General features: G+C 49.6%; 1 non-coding gene across 1 annotated transcript; it reads left to right on the forward strand.

The window, feature by feature from the left end:
* Positions 1–1766: 1766 nt before the first annotated feature.
* Positions 1767–1840, forward strand: TRNAK-CUU (transfer RNA lysine (anticodon CUU)). The gene has a single exon. It is a non-coding gene; the product is annotated as a tRNA-Lys (tRNA).
* Positions 1841–6196: the final 4356 nt, after the last annotated feature.

Consider the following 6196-nt stretch of genomic DNA (forward strand, 5'->3'; position numbering starts at 1 on the left):
GCCACTGATTCCCTGAACAAAAATAGCAAAAGTCCAACCACAATTCTACTTCCTTTCCACTACAAGAGATAATGGGTGGGAGCTGCTCTCTTGAGACTGTCCTGCTGCTGCCCAGGCACATGGCAGACAGAGCTGGGCCCGCAAGCCGAGGGTTTTAATCGCTTGAAGGCCCAGAGGGAAAAATGACAAGTGCTCGTGTATCAGAGAATGGCTTTGATCCATTGACCTCTGGGTTATGGGCCCAGCACGCGTCCGCTGCAACACTCTGCTGGCTCTTTACTCCCCCTGCCACCCAGCCACCTCTATCTGGATTAGTGCCTTACGAGCTCTCACGCTGGCAGGCATATGCGCCGACTGCTAGGCAACTGCCCTGGTCACAGGCTTTTACAGCTTCTACAGGGTAAAAAGGATCTATTTGGGGTTTGGACCCCATTGGGAGCTGGGTAACTGAGTGCCAGAGACGGGAGTACTGCTTAAACTGTTTTCAATTAAGCCTTCAGCTCGTGGGGGATGAGGTTCAGCCTTTGATCCGTGTCTGCAGGAGGCAAGCGCCTCTGGCTCAATCGGCCCCGACCCTGCCTCCACTGTATTAGCAGACTAAAACCTGGAGCAAAAGCACACGCCTTGCAAGGGAACACGAGCCGGGATCTCGAACAAATGTCAACATTTTAGTAAGATGACGTTCAAAGAAGAAGAAGGTGTACGGTACAGCATTTAGGTGAAGAAGCTTCTGGTGATCAGGGAACAATGTACAGATTACCCAGGGGGTGCGAAGTTCGGTTTAAGATCGGGTGGCATAAGGAATACAGAATCTACAATAGCCCTGACTGGGGGTAAAAGGTTAACGTACAGACACTGAGTTAGGAGGGTATGTTGTCCATGTGAGGGTTACGTTCAGGTGTGGAGTTTAAGAAGAGGGTACGACAATGAGAATGGATTCACCCGCGTTTGGTGAGTTTTAACATTCAGTGTTTTTTAATCTTTGCCACAATCTAGTTTAAGCAGGGTCGGTATGAACTCTACCCTGCCATCTCTTGGTGATCTGTTCTAAAGGCCTTTGGGGGTTGATGTCTTTTGCATGGTTACACCCACCCCAGATTGCATGAGAGGAGTGCTTGTCCAAATGGTCATTTCAGCTGCTGTGGGATCCCCCATCTCTTTGTTATTGGGGCAGGAGTAATCAAATGTATTTTCCTGTTTAGTTTGGATCAAGGAGAGAGTAACTGTACCTGACATTTGAGGCCTCAGAGCTTGCCCCTCGCCTGGAAAGGACTCATCATTAAGGGGTATGGGTTCCAAACCCACCCCCCCCTCCCCAAGTGTGTGGGAAGTAGAAATAGATGTTTGTTCTTGGTCTGATTGATTTTGTGTCTGGTGTCTAAAGACAGAGGTATTTTTAAATATCTTTAGAATTGTTGTTAGTACTGAAGTTTCTCATCTTAAAGTTATGCTATTAGATTTCTTCTACAGTATATTTTGGTGCTGAAAGGTAAAAGGTTGCTCTGTGTGTGCTGTTATGGAGTGAAGTAACAAAGGTTGGTTGCAGAGAGGGTGCATGTGCCACCCCAGCTGTGGTCCCAGAGTCCAGAATTTGCATAAACTCACCCCCTTACCTGTGACTAACAAGCTTGCCCTGCTAACTCTTCCAGCAAAAGAGGCCAAAGAAAGTGTATTGCTGTTGCTTGTCCAACCACTGCATGCATGTGCTAGACCGGACCCTGAGCTGATTCCTGACTGTTGTGCTCCATACTGCCTGGCCTGTCTGTGTCTCTGTGGTGCAATGGGTCAGCACGTTTGGCTCTTAACTGAAAGGATGGTGGTTCAAGCCCACCCAGGGACAGTGATAAGCCTGTGCTACTTCCTTGCTTTCCTGCGGGCAGGGCCGGCTTTAGGCCAATTCAACCAATTCCCCTGAATCGGGCCCCGCACCCAAGCCCTGCTGGTGCACTGTACTAGGGTGGCCCAGCTTCCCCAGGGGGCAATTTAAAGGGCCTGGGGCTCCCAGCAGGGACTGGAGCCTCAGGCTGTTTAAATTGCCACCAGAGCCCCACTGTTGGAGACTTGGGGGCTATTTAAAAAGTCTGGGGCTCCCCTTGCTTCTACCGCCCCGGCCCTTTAAACAGCCCCCGGAGCCCTGCCACTTCCCCAGGTCTCCCGCGGCTATTCAAAGGGCTGGGGCGGTGGAAGCAGGGGAGCCCCAGGCCCTTTAAATAGCCCCCGAGCCCTGGGCTGCTGCTGCTACCTTGGTGGAGGAGGGGGCACTTACCGTACAGGGTAGGCTGTACCCCCTGTACCCGCACCTGTCATAACCTTAGTCCCAGATTTGGACCTTAGCGTCCAAAATATGGGGGTTAGCATGAAAAACCTCCAAGCTTAGTTACCAGCTTGGACCTGGTACCTGCTGCCACCACCCAAAAAATTAGAGTGTTTTGGGGCACTCTGGTCCCCCTGAAAAACCTTCCCTGGGGACCCCAAGACCCAAATCCCTTGAGTCTCACAACAAAGGGAAATAATCCTTTTCCCCTTCCCCCCTCCAGGTGCTCCTGGAGAGATACACAGACACAAGCTCTGTGAAACTACACAGAGACTCCCCCCTCTCTGTTCCCAATCCTGGAAACAAAAAGTACTTTCCTATTCCCCCAGAGGGAATGCAAAATCAGGCTAGCAATCCAACACACAGATCTCCCCGATTTCTTCCTCCCACCAATTCCCTGGTGAGTACAGACTCAATTTCCCTGAAGTAAAGAAAACTTCAACAGGTCTTAAAAGAAAGCTTTATATAAAAAGAAAGAAAAATACATACAAATGTGCTCTCTGTATTAAGATGATACAACACAGGGTCAATTGCTTAAAAGAATATTGAATAAACAGCCTTATTCAAAAAGAAGACAAATCAAAGCACTCCAGCACTTATATTCATGCAAATACCAAAGAAAAGAAACCATAGAACTTACTCTCTGATCTCTTTGTCCTTACACTTAGGAACAGAAGACTAGAAAGTAGAGACTACTTCTCCAAAGCTCAGAGAAAGCAGGCAGACAGACAAAGACCTTAGACACAAAATTCCCTCCACCCAAAGTTGAAAAAATCCGGTTTCCTGATTGGTCCTCTGGTCAGGTGCTTCAGGTGAAAGAGACATTAACCCTTAGCTATCTGTTTATGACACGCCCCCCAAATTGCAGACAGTGGGGAAGCTCACTGGCGGCGATTTCCTTCTAGAACTTGAAAATAAACAGATTAATACAACACATACACCTTTACATATACTCCTAAGTATATAACTAACAGACTTCTACATTTTAAGAACACTTTTTAACTACTGAATTCTGGGAAAACTCTCACGGGAGAGTGCATCAGCTACTTTGTTAGAAGCTCCTGTGATGTGTTGAATTTCAAAATCAAAATCTTGGAGAGCTAAACTCCAACGAAGAAGTTTCTTGTTGTTCCCCTTGGCAGTATGAAGCCACTTTAGTGCAGCATGGTCAGTTTGTAGTTGGAACCGCCGTCCCCAAACATATGGGCGTAGCTTTTCCAGGGCGTACACAATGGCATAGCATTCCTTTTCACTGACTGACCAGTGACTTTCCCTCTCAGACAGTTTCTTGCTGAGAAACACGACAGGATGGAAGTTGTGATCTGTTGCTTCCTGCATGAGCACCGCTCCTATACCACGCTCAGATGCATCTGTGGTTACTAGGAATGGCTTGTCAAAGTCCGGGGCCCTGAGCACAGGGTCAGACATGAGCATCGCCTTAAGCTGGGTAAAGGCCTTTTGACACTCATCAGTCCACTTAACGGCATTTGGCTGGGTCTTTTTGGTCAGGTCGGTCAATGGGGCAGCGATTTGGCTGTAGTGGGGTACAAATCGCCTGTAGTATCCGGCCAAGCCTAAGAAGGATTGGACCTGCTTCTTGGACCGTGGGACAGGCCACTTTTGGATAGCATCCACCTTGGCCTGTAGGGGGTTTATGGTTCCTCGACCCACCTGGTGCCCCAGGTAAGTCACTCTGTTTTGGCCTATTTGACACTTTTTGGCCTTAACAGTTAGTCCTGCCTGCCTGATGCGCTCAAAGACCTTTTCCAGGTGTAGTAGGTGTTCGGGACAGGAGTCTGAAAAAATGGCCACATCATCGAGGTAGGCAACTGCAAATTCTCCCAGTCCAGCTAGTAGACCATCTACCAGCCTCTGGAAGGTGGCTGGTGCATTTCAAAGGCCGAAAGGAAGGACATTGAATTCATACACCCCCGCATGGGTGACAAATGCTGACCTCTCCTTGGCAGGTTCATCTAGCGGTACTTGCCAGTACCCCTTGGTTAAGTCTATTGTAGAGATGAACTGGGCACGTCCCAACTTTTCCAATAGCTCATCGGTGCGTGGCATTGGATAGTTGTCCGGACGAGTTACCGCATTTAGCTTACGGTAGTCCACGCAAAAGCGTATTTCCCCATCTGGTTTGGGTACCAGAACCACTGGAGATGCCCATGCACTGGTAGATGAGCGGATTATACCCATCTGTAGCATGTTCTGGATCTCCCGTTCTATAGCAGCTTGGGCATGAGGAGACACTCGGTAGGGTGGGGTTCTGATTGGGTGAGCATTACCTGTATCAATGGAGTGGTATGCCCGTTCAGTCCGTCCTGGGGTGGCTGAGAACAATGGGGCGAAGCTAGTGCACAGCTCCTTGATTTGTTGCCGCTGCAGACGTTCCAGGGTGGTTGAGAGGTTCACCTCTTCCACGCCACCGTCTTTTTTCCCGTCGTAGTAGACACCGTCAGGCCACTCAGCATCCTCTCCCTGGACTGTAAACTGACAAACCTGTAAGTCTCTGGAATAGAAAGGCTTGAGAGAATTAACATGGTACACTTTAGGCTTTAGTGAGGAATTGGGAAATGCTATGAGGTAGTTTACAGCTCCCAGGCGCTCTTGGACCGTGAATGGCCCTTCCCATGATGCTTCCATCTTATGGGCCTGTTGCGCCTTCAAGACCATAACCTGGTCTCCTACCTTGAAGGAACGTTCTCTGGCATGTCTGTCATACCAGGCCTTTTGCTCTTCTTGAGCATCCTTTAGGTTCTCTCTAGCAAGGGCTAAAGAGTGTCGGAGGGTGCTTTGTAGGTTGCTTACAAAGTCCAGAATGTTAGTTCCTGGAGAAGGCGTAAACCCCTCCCATTGCTGTTTCACCAACTGTAATGGCCCCTTAACCTCGTGACCATACACAAGTTCAAATGGTGAAAACCCTAAAATGGGATGTGGTACAGCCCTGTAGGCAAACAGCAACTGCTGCAACACTAGGTCCCAATTATTGGAGAATTCGTTGATGAATTTTCGTATCATGGCCCCCAAAGTTCCATTGAACCTTTCCACCAGGCCATTGGTTTGATGGTGGTACGGGGTGGCAACCAAGTGATTCACCCCATGAGTTTCCCACAGTTTTTCCATGGTCCCTGCCAGGAAATTAGACCCTGAATCTGTAAGGATGTCGGAGGGCCAACCTACCCTGGCAAAGATGTCTGTTAGGGCCAGGCACACAGTGTTAGCCCTGGTGTTGCCTAGAGCTACTGCTTCTGGCCATCGGGTAGCAAAGTCCACTAAAGTCAGTACGTACTGCTTTCCTCTGGGCGTCTTTTTTGGGAAAGGGCCCAGAATATCCACAGCTACTCGCTGAAATGGGACCTCAATTATGGGGAGTGGCTGGAGAGGGGCCTTGACCTGGTCTTAAGGCTTTCCCACTCTTTGGCATACCTCACAAGACCGGACATACTTGGCAACGTCCTTGCCCATCCCCTCCCAGTGGAAGGACTTCCCCAACCGGTCCTTGGTTCTGTTCACCCCAGCATGGCCACTGGGATGATCATGGGCTAAGCTTAAGAGCTTCTCCCGGTACTTAGTTGGAACCACCAACTGTTTTTGCGGCTGCCATTCTTCCCGGTGTCCACCAGAAAGAATTTCCTTGTATAAAAGTCCTTGGTCTATAACAAACCGGGATCGATTAGAAGAGCTGAGAGGCGGTGGGGTGCTCCGTGCCGCCGCCCAAGCTTTCTGAAGGCTGTCATCTGCTTCCTGCTCAGCTTGGAACTGTTCCCTTGAGGCTGGGGTCACCAGTTCTTCCTCAGACTGTGGACTTGGGCTTGGTCCCTCTGGAAGCGATGTAGGTGATGGGGTTGTTTCCGTTGCTGGTGAACCGCTCTCCGCTGG

This window comes from Gopherus flavomarginatus, chromosome 5, assembly GCF_025201925.1.
Source record: "Gopherus flavomarginatus isolate rGopFla2 chromosome 5, rGopFla2.mat.asm, whole genome shotgun sequence".
NCBI lineage: Eukaryota > Metazoa > Chordata > Testudines > Testudinidae > Gopherus > Gopherus flavomarginatus.